Source organism: Lactuca sativa, chromosome 4 (assembly GCF_002870075.4).
Source record: "Lactuca sativa cultivar Salinas chromosome 4, Lsat_Salinas_v11, whole genome shotgun sequence".
NCBI lineage: Eukaryota > Viridiplantae > Streptophyta > Magnoliopsida > Asterales > Asteraceae > Lactuca > Lactuca sativa.
In genome coordinates this window covers 117834938-117853632 of record NC_056626.2, presented here as the reverse complement: position 1 = coordinate 117853632, position 18695 = coordinate 117834938, and the positions used below count along the sequence as shown (strand labels likewise).

The 18695-nt window shown below is 38.0% G+C and overlaps 1 long non-coding RNA gene across 1 annotated transcript; it reads right to left on the bottom strand.

Annotated features, from left to right (window-relative positions):
* Positions 1–16497: 16497 nt before the first annotated feature.
* Positions 16498–18227, bottom strand: LOC111899660 (uncharacterized). The gene is made up of 2 exons (XR_006190650.2): positions 17876–18227; positions 16498–17777 (listed from the first exon to the last, which is right to left on the bottom strand). It is a non-coding gene; the product is annotated as an uncharacterized LOC111899660 (long non-coding RNA).
* Between the last annotated feature and the right edge of the window lie 468 nt (positions 18228–18695).

Below are 18695 nucleotides of genomic sequence, written 5' to 3'. Positions count from 1 at the left end.
GGTTTGATCGGGGGTGCAATACCTCGTATGTTGGGCATACGAGGAGTATACGTGGGGTACGAGGGGTAAGTGAAAACCCTAATTTAGGGTGAGGTGCACTATTTAAGCACATTAAGTCTTTAGGGCTTGCCTCTTTTCCAACCTCCAAGTTCCCAAAACCATAGAACTCGTCCCTTAACCTCCATGGTGGTGTTTTTGAGCTCATCGTGCGCATATTGGTGTGTTTTGGTTCATATTCAAGAAGATTGAGTTTGGTGAAAGGTTGTGGATTAAGGAAGAGCTTATGGATCCTGATTCTCTACTTCATTTGCAACTTGTTTGAGGTAAAAATCTATGAGCTTGTTCATTAATGGTTTAGATCTATAATGTATGAGTTTTGGTTTATTTTTGGCCCGACGAATGAGATCTAGTGGTTTGATAGCACTCCAGGAGCTATGAGTTGCCACTCTTGGTGTTTCTGCGGTTCTAGATGTTGGATTAGTGTCTAATCCTGTAACTATATTTGGTAAGTACTTGACCTGGTTGTGCATGGTCCTCTTGGGTTGCCTTAACCAAAGCAACATGATAGGATGATTTATAAATAAAGAGGTTATTATGATTTATTAACATATTAGATGATTAATATATTAAAGAATAAATCATATAGTTTAATTAATATAAGACAAGAATTAATTAAGAATTAGTTTTATGGCTAAAAGAGATTAATTAAATAAAGGGGGCTGTAATTGTCAATTGTGTGATAGTTGATTATTGGGTTGTGGATCCTTATGGATCATAGGGTGGACGAAATTAAGGTGTATGGACTCCTTGAATTCGTCTAAGCCTTATTCTAGAAGGATCCTTGGGCTGCTTAAGTCCTAAGTTATCCATTTAGGGTTTCAAGTTGTAACCCTAGCAGCTCAAGTATTTAAAGACCCCAAGGGCTACAGAAATCGACTACCAGAAATCCTAAGGAGTTCCTAGAGCCGATTTTGTGCCTACAACCTCTCTCCAAATCATCCTCTTGCCTCTTGGTGTTTGTAATCCATTAGAGGAGTGACATTTGTGACTCTAAGCTTCAAGGATAACAAGATTCAAGCTTTCAAGAAGAGGTAATCATCTAGATCTATTTTATTATGTCAAATTCGAATTGTTTACTCTAGATCTAGGGTTTGCAAGTCTTGGATGAAAAGCATGTTCATTAGAGAAACCTAGATCGAAGAATTAGGGTTTGCATGTGCACATAGGAATATTCTTATGGCTCAAACTCATCAGTGGTATTAGAGCCTTGATTGGCTTCTCTTGAATTTGATGATTTGTGTTTGATTCTTGCTTGAAAAATTCGTTTTTTTTTTTGTTGTCTGCCTGATGAACTCGGCGAGTCGGAGTATCAGACAGAGGGAATTTCGGGATTTCTTGCTGTTTTGCTTAAGGATAATTACCTAAATTGTTTTAGTCTAATAAAATCCGAATTTTATTACCTTTTTGTCAATATCCTTAACACAACAAAAGATAATTACCAATTATTTAAATGATAAATTCCTTATTTGATAATATTTGATTATTTGAATTTATTTGGTGAATTATCTTAATCTTGATTAGGTCAAATTTAGATAATAATAAAATTAATTATTTAATTTAAAATTATTTGCTATTTGATCCTTGTGTATTGAAAAGTTCAAAACTTTCTGTCACACCCCCAAACCTGAACGGCGGAAACGTTCGGGGGCGGATGACTTCATGTGGTAGCGTAACAAATGAATACATAGTAAAGAAAGCAATACAACCATCATATATATAAATGAAAGTTTACATTTGTCAAAAGTTACATGTTCAAAACTCAATTACAATATGATGTCAAAAATACGAGATTAAACTGGCGCCGCAGTATCCCTTCATCAAAAGCGAAATGAATACCTGAAATTACTGATTTCCTGGGACATACAAGTAATTTTGAAAGAGTAGATCAGCATTTAAGCTGGTGAATTTCATAAGTATTTAAGTGAAAATGTTTGAAAGAAATGAAATGTTTTATCTTTGTTTGTTTGTGTTTAGAAAATCCTATATTTTCTACTAGTATAAAAGTAGCCTTCACTCAAGACCAATGTTTGTTTCCAAAATGTATGTAAATGTAAAATAACCAATGAGTTTGAAAACCTTGTAAATCAATGCATTTTTAATACCCCTTGTGAGTTTTATAACCATACTATTGACTCTGAATGCCTATACACAACATCCTTCAGGCGTTGGAATGTTATGACGTTTGTCACCCCAAACGGTGGACTGCAGCTAACAGTCAGGGCGCGGGTTGTCAAGCCCGTATAGATCTATACACAAACACCATGCTCCCCCTCCAAGGGATTCTGGTATATAATACAGGACTTGAAATGTGTACTCGAACGTACATAAAGTTAGTGTCTCACAAATCCGTGGTATAAAAACAGATCTACTTGTTAAAATGTTACGTTTGTTCTTGTATACGAAAGTAAACTTCTTGAAATATGTGTTTCTAGTACATAAGAGTTAGAAATCTGTTCGTAAAACTATACCTATTATAGTTTCCAAAAAGTGTGTCTTGTTTGTTTAGAAATATTGAGAAAAGGAATCACTTGTTTATGAAAGTATAGATTTTTGGTGTAGAGTCTAGGATAGACAAGAAAAATCTAAGAACAGTTTAGTTTATACATGCATTACAACAACATTATATTTTAAAAGGTAAAATGCTATTGTGACATATGTTATATATATATATATATATATATATATATATATATATATATATATATATATATATAAAAGTTCCTTTAAATGTTTATAAATCGCATGTGATTTGAATATATAACAGTATATAAAAGAGTTTCTTTATGTAACACACGATAATACTCGTGTGTTTTACTTGTAATCCCCCCCTTGAAAGCATATAAAAGTATTTAGAATAATTAAAAAGGTTGATTAAGGGGTATGAAACTCACTTGAAAGTTTTGGAGATAGCGAGATGGAAAACCAGGCAGAGTTTCGTCTCGGGAAACGGATTTTCCTCGGGATTCTCGGGAATCTCGGGAGTAAAATCGACCTTCGGGACTTGAGCCAAAAAGACCAGAGCTTCGGGTTTGAACGGACACGGAAAACGAGGCAAAGTTGAGAGAGAGAGAGAAGAGAAATGAACCCTTTCTTTGGAAACCCTCGCATCATATTTATAGTAAGGCTGGTCTGCCTCGGTACGCGGGGCGTACGCTCGTACGCAGCGCGTACGCGTACGTCATGCATGACCGAAGCCTCGACTGCCTCGGTTCGGATGGGACGGGTTGCTGGGTACGCGGGTCGGATCGGACGCCGGGTCGGATGGGACGTCGGGTCGGACGGATCAGGGCTTCAGACGGGTCGGATGGGTCGGTTTCTTCGGATAGCGCGACGTGGACGATCAGAGGCCAATCCTCTCGGTTACGCGGGGCGTACAGGGGTACGCAGCGCGTACCTCGGAGGAGGATGCTGACTCCCCTTCGGATAATATCCGAATTTTGAATTAAATAAATAATTAATTTATTTAATAAACTTCAAAAATTCATATTTTTCTTCATACGAACTCCGTTTTCGATGGTCTTTATATCCTCGCGTAGGTGAGACTACGCTCTACAACTTTCGTTTAGACTCCGTCGGCAAATTCCAAAATTATTTTTTTATTATTTATTAAAAATCCATCGTGTTTAAGGAATTTCTTAGAAAATTCATAACTTCTTTATCTGATGTCGGTTTTTTGCCAGACTTTTTACCGCTGGAATACCATTGTCGAGACCTTCGATTCTCGTTTAGGTCATTCCGGCCAAAAGTCGCTCAATTTCCGATTCGAGTTTTTAGCTGTCTGTTGCTAAGCCGAACTTGGAAAAATCATAACTTCGCTATATGAAGTCGGATTTGGGCGTTCTTTTCACGTACGATCATGGTTCAAAGACATTTAATCATAGAAGGAAATTAAGTAGAACTTATTTATACATTTTATTATGAAAGTAACTTTTTATTATTCAGAAGTGGTTACAATACTTGATCCATTTTGGTCGTTACAAAGAGTTGAAATATCAGGTTGTCACACTTTCCCTCAAGTTTTGAAATTTAAATTTTGTGATTAAAATGTTTAATTTGAACTATTTAAATTTCAAACCCTAGAATTTTACAAGATTAAAATTCGACTTTATACTTTATAATATTATAATATTAATATATATATATATATATATATATATATATATATATATATATATATATATATATATATAACTTAAAATGCTAGTCTTACCGTTAGTAGGCCTCATTCACGAAGCCGATCTATAAGGGGGGGTATAAGGTTATGGCCTATAAAATGACCATTTAATGGGTGTCCATTCTCAACCACCGCTTCCTTGATTGTTGGAGGGTCGTTAGTCGAACGGGTAGGATAGGGCAACCCTTTCTCATTTATAAGTATAATGAGTTATTAAAGTAACTAAAAGCTTTTACAAAATTCCCAATATTAATTACTTTAGGCAAAGTGAATTGATGCAATTCTATGAAATTACACTTTGTACCTTTGCTAAGAAGTTAGTGGAGCGTCTGTGGTTAACCGACACACTAATTGGTTTCTAAGCAAAGGTAGCAAAGGGTGTCTCATTGTTTGTCATAGTTCGATAGAGCGTGTATGGTTAACCGGCACATCGAATAGGTGACTGTAACAATGAGGGCACCATGTACATTTGCATGGTTATTCACACCTGCTTTGTGATTGTCAGCATCCCAGTCACAAACTTGAGGGGCATATCGAGATTTAAACATGCCATTGAAAGGTTCAATGAATCTCAAAAGAATCTAGGAGTTTTCAATATATATTTAAAACTTAATCTTGTTTTCGTTTTTCATGATGGAGAATTAGTGAATCGTCATTCACTTACCTTCAAATTATTTACTTGTTAGATTACGACATCCTTTTTCTAATTTGTAAATAATGTTGTTGGATCCTAGCCCTAATTTCTCATTTAGTTGTTTAATTAGGGATTCATTTCTAATCAAACTTTGTTCTTTTTCTTTTCAGATGTCGAACATAAACAACAACACTTCTGGCTTGAGGTCCTTCGACTCTTTCTCACTCATGAACTTGTGTGGGAGGGTGATATTCGACGGAAACAATTTCAACGATTGGATCCGTAACATTAGAATGGTCACCCGTTATGAGGACAAAGAGTATGTCTTAGATAAGGAGCTGACGGAGATCGATATGAACACTGCTACTCTTGAAGAGATCGCTGGCATTGAGGCCCACGAGCGTGATGCCACGAAAGTCCATTGCATCATGTTGGCAACAATGACTTCCGAACTCCAAAAGTCCTATGAGGACATGTATCCCTATGAGATGCATCAAGACTTGCTGGAACGGTACCATCAAAGTGCGAGGAAAGAGAGGTATAAGGTCATCACTTCGATGATCACTACCCGAATGGGTAGTGGCGAGTCCCTTACCGCTCATCTGCAAAAGATGCAGAGATATGTTGACCGTCTTCTCAAGTTGAATGTTAACTTTGATGAAGAGCTGGCGATTGACGTTATCCTTCACTCCCTGCCTCCCTGCTACAACCAGTTCCGCATGACCTACCATATGAATAAGGAAGAGTTCACCTTAAGCAAGCTTCAAGGCTTGAATATGACTGCTGAGAGCAATCTCAAGGATAAGTTTGTTGCATTAACTCCCGCTCCAACCGCTTCCCCTATATGGCTACTGGGCAAGGGAGGGGTAAGAAGAGGAAGGATCCCTCAAAGAGCAACCACAAGGGTAAACCCCAAGATGGTACCTCTTCTAGTGGAACCAAAGTTGGTTATGCTAAACCCAACTCTAACCCAAAGGCGGCAGAGTACCACCACTGCCAGAAAATAAGGCATTAGAAGAGAAGTTGCCCAGAATATTCGCAGGCCATCAAGGATGGAAAGATCAAGCCATCTTACGCAGGTATTTACACAATTAAATCTAATGATTCATCACATTCCATTTCTTGGGTACTTGATACTGGATGTGGTTTTCACATTTGTTCTGATTTGCAGTGACTAAGAAGATATAGTGATGTGGAGCATGGGAAGATAAATTTGATCATGGGGAACAGAAGACTGTCGCTTGTAATCAAGATCGGAATTTACTCTTTAATGCTTATTAGTAGATTAGGATTAGATTTAAACAATTATTGCTATTCGCCAGATATGGCAAGAAACATCATTTCATTTCATGGTTTATATAGACAAGGTTTTAGATATTCATTTGATAATGAAAAGGTTTCTATTAATGCTTATCTTAATGGTGTATTTTATTTTGAAGCATTGCCTTATAATGGGATATATGAAACTGTGATGGTTGTAGATAACTTAGGAAATGATGTGTTGTGTGTCGATTCATCCAATGGTTTGGATAGAGCATGCTTGTGGCATTTTCGTCTTGGACATGTCAACAAGAAATGCATAGCCCAACTCCAAAAGGATGGAGTGTTGGAGTCATTCGACCTTAGGGACGATGACGTGTGCGAGTCTTATTTACTTGGAAAGATGACCAATTCACCCTTCACTGGCACTTGTGAGAGGGGTGAGGGTCTATTGGATCTCATACACACCTATGTGTGTACGCCCTTGACATCAACAACAAAGGATGCGAGCCACTTCTACGTGACTTTTACCGATGATTATAGTAGATATGGGTATATCTACTTAATCAAGCACAAGTCAGAAACCTATGAAAAGTTCAAAGAGTTTAAACAAGAAGTGGAGAATCAGTTGGGCAGGAAAATCAAGACACTTCGATCCGATCGAGGAGGAGAGTACCTAAGTCTTGAATTCCACGATTGTCTTAAGGAATGTAGAATTGTTGCGCAATTGACGCCACCTAGGACACCGCAGTTGAACAGTGTGGCTGAGAGGCATAATCGAACCTTGTTGGACATGGTTCGTTCCATGATGAGTCGTGCTTCACTGCCTATCTCATTTTTGGGGTATACCTTAGATACTTCCGCCCATATCCTTAACTTAATCCCTACGAAGAAGGTTGCCAAAAAACCTCACGAGATGTGGACAGGGAAGGCTCCCTCGTTGTCATATATAAGGGTTTGGGGTTGTGAGGTTTTCGTAAGACGAGAGACTCACGACAAGCTCAAACCTCATGGTGAGCTGTATATTTTCATGGGCTACCCACAAAAATCCTTTGGATATCTCTTCTATAGACCGAGTGACAATGTTGTCTTTGTTACGAGGAGAGGGGTTTTCCGAGAGCGAGAACTCATAAGCCAAGGGGAAATTGGGAGGCAAATCGATCTTGAAGAGATTCAAGAGTCGAGCGATAAAGGAACCTCTAACGTTGGCGCTCAACCTAAGGAAGAAACTCCAGTTGAACCGATTTACGAGTCCTTACCTCTTAGAGGTTCCGAAAGAGTTAGAGTTCAACCCCAGTATTATGGTTTCCATATTACTACAGAAGGGGACACGTATATTAGTGATAGTACACTAATAAATTTGGACGAACCTAACAGCTATAAGGAAGTCATGGCAGGCACGGAGTCTGCAAAATAGAAAGAGACGATGGATAGCGAGATTTAGTCCATGTACGACAACCAAGTTTGAAATTTGGTTGACCATGTGCCCGGTCGTAAGACGGTCGGGTGCAAGTGGATCTTCAAGAAGAAGACCGACATGGATGGGAATGTGCACACATATAAGGCGCGGTTGGTCGCGAAGGATTTCACTCAAACTCTCGGAGTTGACCATGATGAAACCTTCTCACCGGTTGCCAAGATAAAATCTGTTAGGGTGATGTTGGCCATTACTTCATTTCAAGATTATGAAATATGGAAAATGGAAGTCAAAACCGCTTTCCTTAATGGGAAGTTAGCTGAGGATGTTTACATGGCTCAGTCAGAGGGTTTTGTCAATACGAAGCATCCCAATAGGGTGTGCAAGCTTGAGAAGTCCATTTATGGACTTAAGCAAGCGTCTCGCAGATGGAATCTTTGCTTCGATGAGAAAGTCAAAGAGTTTGGGTTTCTACGAAGCGAGGAGGTTAAGTCCTTGCTTGGGAAGTGCTTCGCTATGAAGGACCTCGGAGAGGCTTCCTATATTTTGGGAATAAGGATAGTGAGAGACAGAAGTAACAGACTAATAGGACTTAGTCAGAATACTTACTTGGACAAGGTACTAAAACGTTTTAGTATGGAGAATTCAAAGAAGGGGGAAGTTACCGATCCAAAGTAATGCCAAGTTGAGTAAGACTCAATGCCCGAGTACCGAATTCGAGATAGCACAAATGAGCCAAGTACCATACGCGTCCGCACTTGGATCGATTATGTATGTTATGACGTGTACTCACCCTGATGTGGCCTTCGCCTCGACCAAGGAATGGTTTCTAGTCCTCGGAGGGGGTGATGACTTAAAGGTGCGAGGCTACAGTGACGCTAGTTTTCAGACCGACAGGAGCAACTACCGTTCACAGTCGGGCTGGGTCTTTACCCTTAATGGAGAAGCAATGACTTGGAAAAGTTCCAAGCAAGAGACAGTATCTGATTCAATATGCGAATCAGAGTATATTGCAGCGAGCGAAGTGTCAAAGGAGGCGATATGGTTGAAGAACTTCATTGGAGACCTTGGAATTGTGCCAGCCATAAAGGAGACCATGGAAATTTTCTGTGATAATGAAGGAGCGGTTGCCTTGACCAAGGAACCAAGGGATCACGGTAGATCTCGACATATCGACAGAAAATACCATTTTATTTGACATCAGGTGGAAGAAGGACTCCTCGTAGTAAAGAGGGTATCTTCAGAGGATAACCCAACATATCCACTTACGAAGCGACTGACCAGGGTTAAGCACTTGCAGCACGCTAGGAGCATCGGGCTGAAGGACGATATTAGTTTAGATTAGATAGTTTAGAAACATGTAATAGATAAATTGTAATTAACATTTGATGATGAAATAAAAGAGTATTATTTATTAGTAATCTTACTGTCCTATGTTAATTGTTTACCTATTGTTTCATTTCTTTGCATGTTTTGACTTCCGGAATAAAAAGAATTATTTGAACCGTCGATAGTTGTTCATATGTTGGAAGTAGGTATGAATGAAGACTGTCATGAATTGGTGTGTAGATTGTCTAAAATGTATTAGACATAGCAAAAGTTTGCTACAACGTTCATGAGTGCTTATGAGTTTGATTTGAGCATTGGAATAAACCCACACTTGTTGGAATCACTTCATGGAATTTATCTCGAGTGATCGCAAGACGATAATATCATATGGTCTTGAAGCCTAGATATATGGTTTATTGTTTGGTAATTGGTTATGCATTGATAATGTGAAAACGCATCAGTAACGTGATGTTATAAAATGCATTGTTGTGTATGATTTGGTTAGTGAATAATAAATGCACATAAGTCGAAATTTATCTGCTCCTTTTATCCTAAGACGGTAAAAGCGATATCAGGGCCCCTCGATGATTTGGATTGACTTATGTGTCAGGCCTGGTCAGGACTGAATTGATGTGTTCAATTAAGTTGTATGTAAAACGAATCAGAAATCGAGAAACAAACTGCTGGACAATAAGTATGACTATGTTCCATGTAATTCTCCGCACGATATCTAGAACAGAGGACTATACGATCCCTTATCTTGAAGGACAGGTTGCTGATAAGATCAGACTTCGACACCGTCTTTGAGAGCTATGATTGCTAATCAGATTATGCTTACATTTATAGTTACTGGATTGTGCTTACATTTATAGTTACTGAACTTATCCAAGTGGGAGACTGTTGCATTAGTGTCTAAGCCCGTAACTATATTTAGTAATTACTTGACCCGGTTGTGCATGGTCTTTTTGGGTTGCCTTCACCAAAGCAACATGATAGGATGATTTATAAATAAAGAGGTTATTATGATTTATTAATATATTATATGATTAATATATTAAAGGAGAAATCATATAGTTAAATTAATATTAGACAAGAATTAATTAAGAATTAGTTTTGTGGCTAAAAGAGTTTAATTAAATAAAGGGGGCTATAACTGTCAATTGTGTGATAGTTGGTTATTGGGCTGTGGATCCTTATGGATCATAGGGTGGACGAAATTAAGGTGTATGGACTCCTTGAATTCGTCCAAGCCTTATTCTAGAAGGATCCTTGGGCTGCTTAAGGCCTAAGTTATCCAATTAGGGTTTCATGTTGTAACCCTAGCAGCTCAAGTATTTAAAGACCCCAAGGGCTACAGAAATCGACTACCAGAAACCCTAAGGAGTTCCTAGAGCCGATTTTGTGCCTACAAACTCTCTCCAAATCATCATCTTGCCTCTTGGTGTTAGTAAGCCATTAGAGGAGTGACATTTGTGACTCTATGCTCCAAGGATAACAAGATTCAAGCTTTCAAGAAGTGGTAATCATCTAGATCTATTTTGTTATGTCAATTTCGAATTGTTTACTCTAGATCTATGTTTTTCAAGTCTTGGATGAACAGTCATTAGAGAAGCCTAGATCCAAGCATTAGGGTTTGCATGTGCACATAGGAATGTTCTTATGGCTCAAACCCATCACTAGATTCATAAAGTTGTCTCCTTTAGGGTTTCGAATCCCCCATGTATGAGATTGTGTCCATTGGTTAAAACATATTATTATATCCTGAAGTTGGGTTCTTTTAAGGCATGCAAAGTCACCAGGTCAGTGACTTTATGGTTCTACACACTTGTTTGGACTTAGATCTGTGGTTTGAGCTTCTGGACTTAAGAATTAAGAGCTTAATCGATGAGTACGCTGAGCATACAATTTTGTACACCCGCCATACAAGCCAAATAACGTGTACGTGTAACATACAACTGAGTACGCCTCACGTACTCAGTCAGGTGGGATTTTGCATTTTGGGCTTCGATTTTGGGCTTTCTTTTGGGCTAGTTGTTTGAGTTCTTAATGGTCCATCTGAGTATAAATGTTTTAGACTTGGAAAAAATGGTTGGGTTTTAGAGTAAGGCCCATATACGAGGTTTGGTCCCAATTTGGAAAATTGGGCTATATTTGGGCCTTGGTTGATTATTTGGCTTTTAGTCCATTCAGATTGTGAGTTTAGGCCTTAGTCTTAGACCAACCTAGGTTAGGGGTTAAATGGTCTTTTACCCTAAGTATGGATTTATGGTTATGTATTGGAACCCAAATGTTAATCGGGTGTTGTTTTGATATTGATAGTTCAAGGATCTGTCAGCCAACAGCCAGGGGTTTTCTGTATGTTTCGGTAGTGTGAGGTAAGTTTCCTCACTGTGTTTAGCAGGTCGAAGGCACCAATGACGGTCCATGGTTTGTTATGTAAGGTGCTAGATGTTTGCGTGACTCTTGCATGTGTATGTGCTTGTATGCTTACTGGGCGGGACCCGATGGTTATTCTATATGTTAGTATCTAGTTAGGCGTATATGATTTGTATGTGGGTGGGGCCCGTTATGCGAGTTTGGGCGGGGCCCGTTATACTCAGTGGGCGGGGCCTGATGATTGTATGGTATGTTATTGTTGTTGGGATTTTTGCATATGTTTGCATGTTTATATGAGTATATATGTTTACTGGGCGGGGCCCGATGAGTTATAGATCTTTATACCCAGCAGGGCTTGATGTTGGACGGGGCCTGATGACAGGGCGGAGCCCTTTATGTGTGTATGGTATGTGATATTTCTGGAGAACTCACTAAGCTTTGTGGTTACGGTTTTCAGTTTATGTTTCAGGTACTTCGGTTTTCAATTAGAAGAGACTGGGATGATTGCAGAGCACACACCACCTCGTCCACATTTTCTTGATTTACTCAAATATGATGTGACGATTGATACATTTATTTTATCTAGATTTTTATGATGATGTTTCTAGAATACTGGTTTTATAAATTTAAAAATGAAATTTTTGGGTCTTATTTTTGGGACGTTACACACACTTAGACTCCCCAAGTATTATTTTCAAAGGATTGAAGGGTTTGAACTTCAATGTGTTGGATTAAGGTAATGCGTATACGTTTCTAACATCAATTTCTTTGAAATTAGGGCTTGATATGGTGTTTTCCATTGAAACCCTAGATGGGAATTTTTTTTCAGTGGATGAAACTTTTCTCTTTAATTGATATTACATAGTTGAATATAGCTTTAAACATTATTTATGAGCTTTAGACGCTATTTGGAATTTCTAAGGAATTGAGATCATACATTAAGGAAGAAGTGACTTAATGAGTTAATTCCTTAATTGGTAAATTCTGATGTTTACGAATATAACACAGTTACAATGAACTTGATAAGGGATTTGATGAATAAATTCAAGTTGTAGATGTAAAGATTTCTTATTAATCATCAAAGATATCATAACCTTATTAATAAAGGGTGATCTTAATGAGCATAAATGTGTGATTAATTGTGTTAACAATGATTATAGAATAATCGTTGAATAAGGAAACGAGAGGAAGGTACAAGCAAAGAAGTCTCAATTTCAGGTTATCATCCACACAAGCCGTAGGAGACAAGGTGACTAAAAGTGCATTTTACTTACAAATTTTTGAGTAAATATCTTTTAGTTACATATATGTACATAATGTTTAGTTATCAAGGTTTTTGGTATATGATGGTGATAGAGTTATGAGGAAAACTTTATCATAACTTGGAATGGAGTTAACATGATAAAATATGCTTGAAATGAAATTTGAGAGTCTTGGAATGGAGACTAAAAGAAAATGGGAATATGGAATTGGTTAACAGGTAAGAATTGGAGAAAGGGTATCATGATGTTATGATGTTGATTTAACAACTTATATGATTTTTGCAATTGCAAAATTATATAAGGGTAGCCGTCAGTTTAGGCCTTCAAAAATTATATAAGGATAGTCGTCTTATTGTGTCCAACACTGAAGTCTCGCCTCAATTGACGCAAAGGGGGAGATTGTTGGGTTTTAGAGTTGCGTCTTATTGGGCATAAATGTTTTATTTTGTTTATCCGGATTGGGCCTGTTCATCCGTGATTTAAAGTTAGGGTTAGACTATTTGTAGTGCATGCATGTATAGTCTCTACGTGTTTTTTGATCGAATTAATTGCTTTTGCATTGTAACCCTATACACACCTCTACAGTCGAAGTTCTTAATCGAGCTCTTCTGAGGGGTTGAAGTTTAATTATTCGACATCATTTGATCGATTCTTGTGTTCTTTGATTACTTCATTCTTGTTTATCTGTTTTGAATATGTCGATCTAATAGCGCATTAATCTCGGCAGGAAAAGAGGGGGGAGCCCTCACTCATTCAAATTTCAGCTCTTTACCCTTCCCCAAGATCACTCTTCCCTAAATCATCCATCATTTTATCCTTTTACACACTCCTCATCTCTCTCATTCTCTCTCACGCTCTTCATCCATCACAATCTTTATTCTTTCTCTTCACTCTTCCTTACCCACAAAATTTTCCAATCAAATAAGGCTCAAGACACTAAAAACTTTCATTATCAAGTGTTGTTCTTCAGGTAATCACAAAATTCTTCCTTCACTTTCTTTCAAAGTTTTGCAAAGTTTTCTTGCATGTGCTTCTCCTCCTAGACCATTCTTATGAAAAATCATGAACAAAAACATACCCACCTACGGTTTTGATGATGATGGTGGTAGGAATTCACCCACGAACATCATGCATGGCAAGATGGTGAAGTCTTATGACCTAAAATTATGTCAATATCAAGGTAATTCAATTTTTTATAAGTTTTGATGGAAAATCACCACATGTACCCTAAGTTTTCTGTTAAAAACAACTTTTGAATATTGCAGACTCATGAATGGCCTTCAAACCAACATTCATGTGATAATCTTCAAGCTTAGTTGCAAGATGTTCAAAGTTAATTGCTAAAAAGTTTTCAACTATGTTCATCAAGGAAAGTACCCTCTCTTGCACATATGATGATCTAGTGTTGTGAAGCTCTCGTAAGACCAGAAACTCATGAAGAACTTGATCCCATAGCCGATAAATTTATTTTGATTGGCTACCCACAAAATTCCTTTGGATACTTGTTCTAAAGACCTAGTGAAAACGTGGTCTTTGTGGCATGAAGTGTAGTCTTTCATGAGAGAGCGCTCATAATCAAAGAGGACAGTGGGAGGGAGTACTATTGTTCTTGAAGAAATTTCAAGGTCATCCAAGGAAGGAACCTTAGACGAAACTAGCTTTAAGTAATTGTAAGACGTTAATAGCTTCTATTCATCAAACGGAGATACACAATTTATGATTTAGAAGTCGGTTTTGCATTGGTATTGCGAAAACGCATCAGTATTATAAGGTTATAAAATATAGTATCATGTATGATTTGGTGAGTAAAGTTCACAGTTATGTAGTTAAGTTTAATCATTCCTTTCGCCCTAACGGGAAAATAGATATATTTGGTCCCTTTGGTGATTTGGTGTTGACATTATAGTGTTGGGCCTAGTCAAGACTAAATTGATGTGTTCAATTAATTAGTCTAATGACATCGTAAAATATCGGGAAATCAGGAAACAAAATTTTGGATAATGAAATTGATTGGATTCTAAGTCTCGTGCCCATATGACATCTTGAAGAATGAAGGAATAGCTAATCACTTATCTTAGGTCCAATGTTTGATTTAAATCAGAGTTCGACATTTTCTTCACAGAGCACACTTTGTTGTTTGGGTCAAGTGTATACTTGAAATTGTAGTTATAGACTTCTCCAAGTACGAGACTATTGGATTGAGGTGTCTAAGCTCATATCTAAATTGGTATATACTTGTAATTAAAATCAAAGTCCTTTTTCATTTACCTTCATAACTAGTTATTGAATAGAGAGAGGATAATTTATTAATATATCATATGATTAACAGATTAATTGGAAATTGAAACAGCAAAAACGATCTGCGTGGAAAAGGTTTGAAAACTCAAACCTTGAATTAACTTAAGATCAATGATTGCTACTAATGAAGATCTAGTCAAGTCTGGTAAACCATTCTTGTCTCAGAATAGAGATGTGAACAAAGTGTTCAAGATATAAAATGATTAATAAGTATGAACAATGTAAAGTAACCTAATAACAATAAGAATGTATGAGAGAGTGATATAACTAAATGATTCTTGGTATTAATATGATAGAGAACGTTGTACTCAGTCTTGTGTAGACAATCAAACTTACATCTCGTTAAATAGGCAAGGAGTGAGAAAAAATACAAGTCCCATAAAGTGCATGGACTAGAAGACAACTGCATATCAACAGACTGTTAAAGTCGTATCTGTTGATCTTGTCCCATGTGTTGTACAATAAAACAACTACTAAAAGACAAACTAATATTATGAATGATTAATGCAATATACAGAATCAGATAGCAAGTAACGAAAGATGTAGCTCGAACAGATCTTCTATTCAGAATAGGTATCATCATAGATTTCTTCTACCTCAGAATAGGCTCCAATTCAGATTGCTAAGGAGTCACTTTTCATGTATCAAAAATCTCCCCCTAAGTGACCTTAGCAATCTTTTGACTCTACACTTCGCTTCATCAAACACAAATAGATAAGCACTTTGAAGCCAGCTTCAGACGTCGATGTATCTGAGATGCTCAGTAAATTTCTTTTTCACATGTTCCGAAGAATCACTCTTGACCGCATTGGAGATGAACTTTTGGAGAATCATGGTAGGAACAAGATGTTTTTCTAGCACCTGGAAAAATTTATTTTGATTGGTCTTCATCTTGGGGTAGACATAACCACGTTCTGGTTCCTCGATGGATCCTTCAACTAAAATATGAGCTTCAGGAAGTTCGGTAGTGATTTTGGCCAATGACTTTTCTGCTCCAAAAAAATGAGCAAACTCTACATCTGATGACAAAATTCAACGATGTAGTCCTTTAGGAAGCAGATAGTTGAGTTATAGGCTCCGATGCTTGAATCATTTGATTGACGATCTCCGAGGTGAGCTGTAATGACATGAATGTCATTTGGTTTTATCGAAGGAAAGTCTGCATGAGTTTCATGGTCTGTGACACAAACTCCATGGTTTTCTTATGTTCTCAAGATGGGGGAGGCCATGGTATCAGTGTGCGGCTATTTGTGGGTCATGGATATGTGGATCCTTAGGGGTATTGGCCATCATGCTAGCTAGCTAGTGTCATGGTCCAAGACATGGCTTCCCTGGTTTTCTTATGCTCTCGGGTCTGGGGGAGCCCATGGTATCATTGTGCAACTGCTTTTGGGTCATTGATATGTGGATCCATGGGGGTATCAGCCATTCCACTAGCCATTTAGTGTCATGGTCTGAGACATAACTTCCTAGATTTTCTTATATATGTTCTCGGGTTGGGGGAGCCCCTGATAGCGACTATTTGTGGGTCATGGATGTGGATTCTTGGGGGTATCGACCATCATTCTAGCTAGCTAGCGTCATTGTCGGAGACACATATTCCTTGGTTTTCCTATGTTCTCGGGTCGGGGAGAGTCCCTGGTATCATAGAATAGAAAGACAAGAAACGTAATCATTGCATTCAGAGACCGTAAACTCTGTCATAAATTGACTTTTATTTGAGCTATTTCAAGCGTACTAAACGACTAACACCAACTTATATTTATGCTCAACTAAATCTGATAGGAAAATGGCATTAATTCCTTTACAAATTCTATAACCACAAGTGAAATAGCTACACGAAAGACTACTTATAAATGTAACATACCATTTTCTAAATTCAAACGTTCCCCTCAAGGTGATCCTTTTGAAATGGTTTTATTGTCTGTAGGTCGTCCTTATATAATGGAATATCTGTTGGATGTTGAATATTTATATAATTGGTTGAAAAATTGACCCTTTAGTAGTTGACCCTTAACATATGTATTACATGACCCACACATCCCCGATAATCAAATACTTTTCTAATCGCTCTTGAAAAATGCGCTTGAAGTTAGGTCGTAAGGTATACGGACCATGAACCCGATCGTGGTCTACGTGACCATGAACAACGGCCGTACACACCACCCCGGTCGGTCGTGGTTCGTCGTTTTCGTGATGGATCGTGGTGCCGACGACCAGACGCAACGCCCAGGGCTTCTTGACCGATTTCTTCTCTCTCAGCCTTCTTCTGTCCCTCTCTTCTTTCTCTCTCTTCGTTCTCACCGGAGAGTACTCTGGTTGTGGTGTGGTGGTTCGTGGTTGCTCTGGTGGCTGATCTGGAAACGAAGTGATTGGGAGAGTGAAATACGGTGATAGTATAATATCATGCTATGTCGCCAGATTTCTCAGGAAATCAAATCTGGGTAGAGGATTCACCACCTCTCATAGACTGTCAGCAGGATTTCCAAACAACAATAAACCACTCATGGACAGATTCACTTCCAACCAGAGATCCTTCGTAGATGTATTTAAAGGTTTCAACCTATCTCTCACTCATCATGCTCCTCCCTGTGAAAATGTCATTCATATTAGAGAGTGGGTTGAGAAAAATGAATTCTTCGCCAAAGAAGCACTTATGGGGGAAGTTCAAAGTTTGGAGAACCTTCGTAATCTAACAAGAATCTTTAAAGTCGATGGTGTACTAGGGATGAAGATTTTCTACCTTGGAGGTATGTTAGTTATGTTAAATTGTGAATCTTCTGTTCGTGCAAATGATTTCCTATCTGAAAAAAAAAAAATCTGTGGGTAAAGTGGTTCAAATGGCTAAAGGCAGATGGATTTGACAAGGTAAGATTCGAGAGGCTGGTCTGGATCAAAATCATTGGTTTCCCATTGTATATGTTGTCCTCAGATAACCTTACCATTATTGGCAACCACTTCAAGACCCTGGAAACACTGACAAAGTTATGGGAGTCCGACGATTGATCTTGCATCAAAATTTTTATCTTGACTACATCTAGGAAAAGAATCAATGAAGAGGTTACCATTTTCGCTGGTGTTAATTCATGCAAGGTAGGGATCGTGGAATACTATTAGGATTGACACCCGTTTCAAATCTCCCGTAAGGACATCTTATAAGATTCGGATGAATCTGATGACGAGGATGATATCTCCAATACCTGGATGAAGAAGGATAATGAAGATGTTGAGTTCGAAGAAGGTGAAATTTCACCTGAGAATGGGTATAATGTTCTGGCCGCCGGAGATCCTGGTGAGTCGATGCTGGAAAACGTTATCGGTGTCTCCTCCAAAAACCCTCGACAATCGAAACAACTTCGTTTATTGATGAGGAAATTCCCAGAGCTCTAACTGGAAAGTCATATGTTGATGATACAGTCAAAGACCCAGTCGCAGTTCACGTCCCTAGTACCCCTAGGCCTGTTCGGATCCTAATGTGCCCAGTTCACCTAACGGCCCAATCCCTAATGTCTCATTCTTGGTGAATGATTTTCAGGCCCAAATTCCAACTCAAAAGTCTTTGGGAGGAATTATTACAACTCAAAAGAACCATAACAAAGGATGTTGGTTTTCCTAGGCGGTTGTAACGATGGAATGTGGTGCTATTAGGGGATGATTAATAAACGTTGACTAAAAAGAAATTGTATTTTATTATATATACACCTTAATTTAATTTTAAAATATTTTTATTGGTTGAAATTGTATTGCTTTCGGAAAAAATTGATTATATGTAGTTAACTATAGGTTGACTTTTTAAAAAATAATTAATGGGGTGTCCAATGCATGTCTTATTAGCAACACCCTTAAAAAATGAAGATCATTGATTTTTTTGGGTCAAAATTCCTT